The sequence below is a fragment of the Anser brachyrhynchus genome (assembly GCF_964034855.1).
Source record: "Anser brachyrhynchus genome assembly, chromosome: 4".
Taxonomy (NCBI): domain Eukaryota; kingdom Metazoa; phylum Chordata; class Aves; order Anseriformes; family Anatidae; genus Anser; species Anser brachyrhynchus.
The window spans coordinates 25082515-25091705 of record NC_137698.1 but is presented as its reverse complement, the minus strand read 5'-3'; the positions used below and the strand labels follow the sequence as shown (position 1 = coordinate 25091705).

General features: G+C 35.2%; 1 protein-coding gene across 6 annotated transcripts in view; it reads left to right on the top strand.

Moving 5' to 3' along the window:
• The window catches only part of LOC308194489 (uncharacterized protein), a 251907-nt gene that overhangs the window by 137574 nt on the left and 105142 nt on the right, over positions 1 to 9191 (top strand). The window lies entirely within an intron of this gene.

Genomic DNA, 9191 nt, shown 5'->3' with positions numbered 1-9191 from the left:
ATTTTCAATGCAACATTAACATGATTTTAGCAGTTTGCTTTTTATTTTGATTTTCAAGAGTTCCTCTGTGGAAAATGTAGGTATTGTTGATCTTCTAAGCCAATTTTTAGTTTTAAGAATGTTTCTCCCAATTCATGTGTACCCTGTTTTCTCTCCCTCATTTCAATTAGCTGACTCTTGCTCTGTCTCATTGCTCCTCTTGGTGCTTAAGTCTCTGAAACTATTAAAATCTGTTTGGGAAATGCAACCTGATAGTTCCTTCTAGGCCTACTGTCACCAACACTTATAAATGAGGCTCTAGGGGTTGCTATTAGAGAATTTTCTTTGCAGGCTTTAAAGCAAAGTGTCATCTTCACAGCCTAGGGTTTCAAGTCCTGACTGCCATGGGGGGGGGAGGGGGGAAGGAATCTGTGAAAAAGCTTTTGGAGATGTCATTTGAAGAAAAAATTCAACTTGCTTCTTTAAAACACTTTTTTTTTTTTTAAATGTTATGTATATTTAAAGAAAAAAAATGACATTGTTCTAAAACAGTAAACTTTAAAATGTTCTGTAAAATATGAATTTTTCTTTTTAATATCAAAATTGAAGTGTGCATAATAGATGTAGTAATTTTCTTAGTAAGCATTTATTTCTGTATTTCTGATCCATAAACAGAATACTCATTTATTGTCTATCAATGTTGAAGAGATTAGAAGCATCATTCGGTTGGGGGGGTGGGGGTGGGGAGAGGAGGCTACTGCTCAGAAAAAATGTGATTAGTAAGAACTGTTGTCTTTGCATTTCTTCCTTTACAGCTGGAGATGACACTAAACAATGCTAAGCTTCATAACTGGCAAAGAATGAAAACTTTACAGAAATCAACTTGTTCTACATATAAATAAAATCCATAATAGTGTGAGCTCTCCATTGTCATCTTCTCAAAGCTTCTAAGCACTGGTAGTGTCCTGTATTAGAAAAGTAGCATCAGCTCCAGATTTCTGAAAAGCAATTTCAGGTAGAATAACTCACAACTTTGGAGTTACCCTAATTACCACTATGTGAGAAAAAATTCTCAAAAATTTGAAATCTTACAGAAGTTTAATTTACAATTGATTATTTCCTGTCTGCTAATCTTCAGAAAAACTTTACTTTGTCCTTGAAAACAATATTTCAAATGCTTTAAAAATTTGATAGATGACAATTTAAGATGCATATCTCTAGGTATTACTTAATTCCCAGCTTAATTCTGTAAAACCTTGATTTCCTACTACTTTTGTTCAAGCTCCAGAACTAAAGGGCCAAAGTAGAATATATTCCTGGGGCTTGACAGGACTGAAGTTACTTTGCTGAATAGTAGAATCAATTACAGAATATCCTGAGTTAGAAATGATCCACAAGAGTTCAGCTCCTGCTACACACAGGACTGTCGAAAATCAAACCATTTGTGTTTGAGTGTTATTTAAATGCTTCTTGAACTCCAGCAGACTTGCTGCTGTGACCAGTTCCTTGGGGAGCCTGTTCCTGTGCCCAGACACCCTTCTGGTTAAGAACCTTTTCCTAACATCCAGCCTGAACCTCTCTTGACTCAGCTTTGTGCCAGTGTCTTGGGTCCTATCACTGGTCATGAGAGAGGAGATCATTGCTTGCTGCTCTGCTCCCTCTCGTGAGGAAGCTGTAGGCTACCATGATGTCTCCCCTCAGTCTCTTTGCTAGACTGGACAAACCTAGTAACCTCAGCTGCTCTCATATGTCTCCCCTGCTAGACACTTCACCATCTTTGTAGCCCTCCATCAGATGTTCTCTAGTAGTTATGTCTCTTTTATATTGTGATGTCCAAAACTTCACACAGTACTTGAGGTGAGGCTGATTATAGTACTTGAGCTGCACACAATACTTGAGGCAGAGCAGATTAGGACAAGCCCTTCTCTTGACTGGCTAGAAATGCTGTGCCTGATACATGGGATATGGTCGGTCCTTTTGGCCACCAGGGCATGCTGTTGACTTGCATTCATCTTGCTGTCAAACGGAACCCCCAGATCCCTTCTTGGGGACTATTTTCCAGGGTTTGCCCCATCCCAGATGCAGAATGTGGCACTTACTCTTGTTAAATTCACACAGTTGGTGATTTGCCCAGCCCTCTAATTTGTCAAGATCTCTCTGCAGGTCTTCTCTACCCTTAAGGGAGACAATGCCTCCTCCTAGACCAGTGTTATCTACAGACTTACTCAGTATACCTTAGTATAGTATAGTAGTTTCTATGGCTTATGACTTTTAATCCATCTTCTTCTTTTGTATATCATGTGACAAAAATAAATTGATTGGAACCTGAACATGTATTTCCCACTTTGCCTCTTTCTTGAAGACCTTGCAGTATTAGAACTGGATTCTATGTTGTATGATAGGGTAATATTTTGCTTGTAATTAAATATTTTATAAAATAATGATGCTATCAAGAATCTATCCTTATAAGCAGCAAGGTATGTTTTTTTTTTGTTGTTGTTTTTATTTATCTAAATAAATAATGAACCCCTTTCTGATGTCTGTTCTTTGCTCTTGCTTTTGGCAAAGTCAGCTTCCTTCACTGAGTAAGCAACCTCTTATTTGACAGCCATGTCAACAACAACAACTTAAACTATTTGGTTAAATCCCCTATAGTTCAGTTGTAGAGTTGTAGATAAAATGTTGGGGGTGGGCAGGATTCAGAATTTGACTTTCCTTGTTTGGTATCACAGAAGAGTTTTCAATAAAGAACTGCAAGAGTGTGTGTGGAAATGAAGCCAGAAAGAAGAAATACAGATAAAGAATATACAGACTGGCTCTTATGGAAAACTATGTTCACAGTTCCAGACTCCAAAATATAAACCCTTTGTATCTCCCCACCTTATTTGACAAGCGAAGATAAATCTGTTGTATCCACTTTCTGTTTCATGAAGGTGACAAAACTTTTTGATTATCACTTATCCTATTCCTTGAACTTATGGAAACTGAAAATGCTACAACTTGTAAGACACATTTTGCATTTTCAGTTAAATTGTGCTTCTTTTGTTCTGTAATTTAGGAGAACGTTCCAAAAGTTTTCATAAGAAAACTTTTAATAGTAGTTCATCAATATTACTGAAAATACTTAATTTGAGCAAGCACTTCAAGTTCTTTAGAAATAAATTTCTATTGATTCTATAACTCAACACAAAATTTAAAATGTAAAAATCAAATATGAAAGATTTTTTGTCCTGTAATGCTGTACATTAGTTGCAGGTTATACACATAGGGTTTAAGAAAGAAAATAATTCTTTTGACTTTTGCAGTTGCAGGCTTTATCAAATAAAGTATGAAGACTGATTATTTTATATACCTTAAATCAGACTGATTTTTCATATACATAAGTGTGTGCATGTATATATACATATGTGTATAACTGTTTCCTGTGGTCTAAAAAATATTTCATCAGAATTAGTTACGGACTCTACTTCAAAGTCTGTACAAGACTATGTTATAAATGTGTTATGTTTTAAATACAAACCTAATTTGAATGTAAAATGTTTCTGGGTATGATTTAAAAAACAAAACCTTTTGCTGAAGTTAGACTGCCTTGTACAAAAAGAAGATTCATGTGTTTACTAGTAACAGTGGTAAGAAATGGAAAATCATTTGGAATGATCATAAAAAGCTATAATCTTTGCACAAAGTAATCCATAACTGCCATCATCCTTGTCCAAATTCAAGTATTAGAATTTTTAGACCAGCTAAAAGACCAGGAGAATACTGAGAGAATCTGAAGAGGGAAAAAGAATCAATAATGTTGTTCCCTGAATTAACACAAAACCAGTGATTAGACTATAAATAGTCCAATGAAGAATGGGCTAAAGGAAATGTAATCAGAAATATTTATTGTATCAGAGACTGTTCTCTCTTTTTTTAATCATTTGAGATAAGTTATTCTGATTCCAGTGCTCTGTTATATGAAAAATAATTTCCCTTACAATAAATATATTTCCATTTAAGTTCACAGGCTTAAAAATTGCTATGGTTTATTCTGCAGTTTTATCTTTTCTAATTTATTTTTAACATGATAATAGACTGCAAGTGGTTGATATAAGACAGAAGACCTAATGACTCTGCTTTTCTTGGGAAGAAGGTATTTATAAAGAAGGATTTATAATTAACTGATAGTAAATCATAAGCTGTGCAGGGTGTTCCTCTATGGGGTGCTTTCAGCCATTGCTTTCTCTCTGATGATAACATATTAACATAATGGTCACTATACTTTCTGAGGACTTTAGTAGATTTTAGGTGATTTCCATAGACATCAAGAACTGTATTAAAGCAAAATAAGTACTGTTGATCCATTTATTTGGATTGAGAAACTGGTCTTCAAGAGAAAAAATGCTAAAGACCACAACTGGATTAAAGGTAGCCATGCAAATAAAGATCTGTTAGCTTTTATTTTCATTTTGCATGCTCTGGCTCAAACTCCTAAAGTGAAGATTTTTATTTTTTTCTGAAAATGAATACATTAACAAACTAGGCATTATAGATGGATCTTTAGATAGTCTATGACCTTGGACAGTTATCTTTACTTTTGCCAGCTAGTCCCAGCAAAACAATGACATGTCTTATTTTATAGACTAGAGTATCACAGAAAGTGAAGTAGCAGTTAAAACATTTGTTGTTTTTTTTTCTTCAAATATGTATTACTAATTATATCCTTCAATAGAATAAATACCTACGTACTTTATTTTAGAAACTGACTTTAAGTAGGTAATAAACGTTTATGCCAGTATTTTAAATTTTGCCATTAAGATTGAAAAAGTGTTTTTATTTTTTTATTTTTTATTTTTTTAACTATATTAGCAAAATAAGAGGTGCTTTAGGCAATTATGAAATTTCTATAATGTTATTTTTAAGTCATGATCAGATGCATGGAATATAATCTAGGAGAAATACGCATCTTCACCCTAACATTAATGGCCAGTGTGAATAACTTGAGCCAGTTGGGCTTGAGAAGGCTGTTAGAAAACCTAAAAGTACTTTTATATATGTTTTTTTGCAAGAGAGGGGTTATAGCTACTATTGCTAGCTATAATTGCTGTAGCTACTAGCTACGTTAATATCAGCGTATGTGTTTAACAGAATTCCTCACTGTTAAAACCATAGCAACTGCCAAATGCTAAAAATTACTGTTTTAAGAATTAATATTTTCTTCAGGTAAGTATTTTAAAGATTAGAATTGGTAGATATTGGTTGCTAGCTGCACTTCCGTGCCGGGGTTCAGGATGAGTAGCAGTGATGTCCTTTGAATATGTCTGCACTAAAATCGCTAACATAGTTGTCTTTTACTGATTTTATTCCCCTATCCAAAATTTACATTTGCTTCTGTAGACTAGCTGGTTGGCTGGAAAAAAAGGTACAGATACAATGATGTCATATGGAGAGGACACAGATGATCTACCAATACAGAGATCAATTTTTATTTTAAGTGCAAGCCTTATCAAAATACTTGGTGCACTTCTTGCTGTGCATCCTCTCCCACGTTATCAGAATCCTAATCTTCTGCCATAACAGCAAGGGGAAGATACCTCTTCTCTATATGAAAAGCACAAAACTGTTTACATCCCAGCCTTTGAGTTATGCATCCATTCCATCTGTGGCAGTAACTTCCCATAAGTAATTATCTAATATTTCTACCTTTGAATTTCATCCCAGAGGAGTGACTACAAGCTTCTTAATATAGCTGAAGTTCCTGTTAACAAAGTCAATCAGGTCAAATACAATTTTTGTTTTCTCAAATATAATGTAAAAAAAAATTTACATGTTATATATATATCAGTTATATGTACAGTGAGAAAGTCAGTAGTAGCCTTTGTGTTTTATTTATAAGAGTTGAAATGAACATGTTTTTACAATCTGGCATCTACGAAGATGATAAACCTTTCCTCAAATGCAGTTTTGCTGAACTGGCAGCTACATGTGTTACCATTAAGGAGAGGAAAACAGAAAAACCTCTCTCTATACGCTACATTTGTACTTTGTCCAGGTGTCTACTCTGCAGTTGCATTTGGCACTAGTACACATTTATTAAAAACTAAAATAAAAGGCAAGTGTGTTTCTGTATAAGATGATTTTTTTCCTTAAACTTACTGCAATTGTTTCTGTGGAAGATAACTGTGGTTGGCTTCTAGGTGAGGGAAAGCAAATGCAAGTTCCTCCTGTAATAATGTTGTGTTCCCAGTTTTGTAACTGTTTTCTATGGAAATGGAAGCTTTTTATAGAGCTTTAATCATTTCTGGTGAGGAATCTTACAGATTTCAGTAGCAGCCAAGGCTTTTATGAAGGCTGACTTTGAACTTACTCAGTTATAAAAACTGCTGTACACCGTGAATAGTAATAATTGGACTATTTCAGGAATGTCATGGTTACAGGTCAAACTTGAATGTTTGAAATAATCTTTTTTGATTCATTAAACTGTTCTGTAACCAAGTGTTCCTCATCCCCTCTTCAACATAATTGAGGAAAAATTAAGAGTTAAAAAGAAACAAACAAACAATACCACCACTACCCCCCAAAAAGAGACAAAACAAAACCAAACAAAAAACAAAACAAAACAAACACTGAACTAAATGTAATGTAAAGAAGCATGACAAGATGAAAACATTGATGTGGATGAAAAGGAGTGTCAGAAGAGATTTTAAAAGCTTGGTTTTCTTAAACTAGTCAAAAAGAATAGCTATGTGGTTTTTATTATTATTATTATTATTTTACCCACCTGCAGTATTTTCTTCCTTTCTCTTGTCCTCTGAAAATAATTTGAAAAATAATTTAAAATGTTCTAAAAATATTTTTGAAGGAAATTGTGATATAAAATTGTTTCTTCATGAAAGCACTTAGAAAATGGTGTCTAGCCATGAAGATTTGGAATTGTCTTTAAATCAGAGTGATATTTCAAAATTGAACCTGATAAATCCTGCAAAGACATTATATAATGTGTTTTAAGGGTAACAGCAGAGTTATAAATTGGGAGCACATGACCCACAGACACTCAGGTATTCCTAGAATGATAGTGAAATCATTCTTGATGACTGCCTTTTAGCTCCGTGTACATGCAATTAATTCCATGTTTATGGACTTCTGCTGGTTGAGTATACATCCTGGGGGTAAAGAGGGACATTCAGAAAGAATGTGAAAAGGGTTGGCTTTCTCTGGCCATGGGTGTTCTTTATTGGTTCAAGGGGCAGATATAGAGCTGTGTGTGTGTTCCACAACTACATCAGTTCAGAACTTCTTACGGACAAAAATTCTTCTGGGCCTATTTTGTCTCTTCTGCACTGTAATGTTTATTCAAATACTGGGGCTTTTAACTACAGTTACACAGCTGCAGAAGGCTTGCTCTCAGATTGAATGAGGTTGGGATATACCTCATGTGATACACCTAACCAGTCCCTTACCTTATTCTATTATCTTTGTATGTAGCTGCTCTGAGTTGCATTTTTTTTTTTTTTTTTGGGTGGTGGTGGTGTTCCATTTTTCATTTTGGGTGGGGAGAAGGAGAGAATACCATGTACATAAGATGTAAAGCTTATTATAGGCTGTTGAATGTGAACTAAAGCATATTTTGTCTACTTATTAAGACTCTTGACTTCTAACAAATGTCTGGTACTGTACAAAAGAGAATCCATGTAAATCATGAGTGGCATGAACACTCTTAACTCTGTTAATAGCCTGATCAAATTACAACCTTTATCTTCAAAATCAGAAGTGTTTCTAGAGCAATTGTTTGGAAGTACAGGTTTAATAACGCTGTTGATTTCCAGCTCAGTTACTGTCTGTTCTGCTCCACTCTCTAATACCTGATTGTCTTGTTTTCCACTGCCCAAAGGAAATGCAATATAAAAGTAATTGTGGGATAGTATGAATGTTTGTCATTTCTGTACTTGTGCCAAGAGTTATCAGGGAATCTGTAGGTTACTTTCCAGCACCCAAAAATTACTAACATACAGGTTGAGTTGCTTTTATTTACTTGTATTTAAAAATTCTAAACACTATTTCAGATTCTCTTTCATTAAAAAACAAACAACAACAACAAAAAAAATTATAGTTGATTACCAAGAACCATATTGAAAAGTTGCTGCTAACTGGAGTTCTCTGTGGCTGCTGACGTATTTTATCTCTTTGAAACGTCTTTTATGGGGGAAAAATCTCTAGTCCTATGGCTGGTCACAAGAGAGGAGAAATCTGTGCCTGCTTCTCTGCTCCCCCTAGTGAGGAAGCTGGAAGGCCACCATGAGGTCTTCCCTCAGTCTCCTCTTCACTAGACTGAACAGAGTGACCTCAGCTGCTCACAGTACTTGAGGTGAGATTGCACCGGCACAGAGCAGACTGGGACAATGCCTTCCCTTGACTGGCTAGCAATGCTGTGCCTGATGCACCCTGGGATACGGTCAGTCCTTTTGGCCAGCAGGGCATGCTGTTGACTTGTATTCATCTTGCTGTCAAACAGAACCCCCAGATCCCTTTCCAGGGGCTGCTTTCCAGCCTCTCATCGCCCAGACTGTAAATATATCAAGGGTTGCCCCTTCCCAGGTTCAGAATGTGGTGCTTGCTCTTGTTAAATTCATAAAGGTGATTGCCCAGCCCTCTAATTTGTCGAGATCTCTCTGCAAGGCCTCTCTACCCTATAGGGATTCAACAGCTTCTCCAAATTTAGTGTCATCTGCAGAGTTATTTAGCATATATTTGAATCCTGCATCCAAGTCATTTATGAAACTTTAAAGAGAACTGTCCTAAAATAGTAAGTCACTTAAGGTGATTTTATTAATTCTGATGAAGTCAATGCAAGATGCCTCCATACTGTATGCATGAAAGTGAAATATTGTTGGGTTTAGGCTTCCTGTCTTAACACAGAGTAATTTTCAGTCTTCAGTAGCTTTTGTTGCTGTTGAGTATAACGTATTTTGTTCGGACAACTAAATACCAGTTGCATATTCATTTTTCTCTTAAGGTGGCTGATGATGAGAACATGATTGAAGTTATTCTTACCATTTTCAGTTGTTATCGTATACCTAAAATGACACATTGTCACTAGAGTAAAATTTATGCTCTAATAACGTGGCTGATAAAAAATAAGTTCATGGTGAAATAGAGCTATTTAAAAATGAATTGTAATATTTAGTATCATAGTATCTAGGTTACATTTTTTATATGGCTGGAGAAAGGTG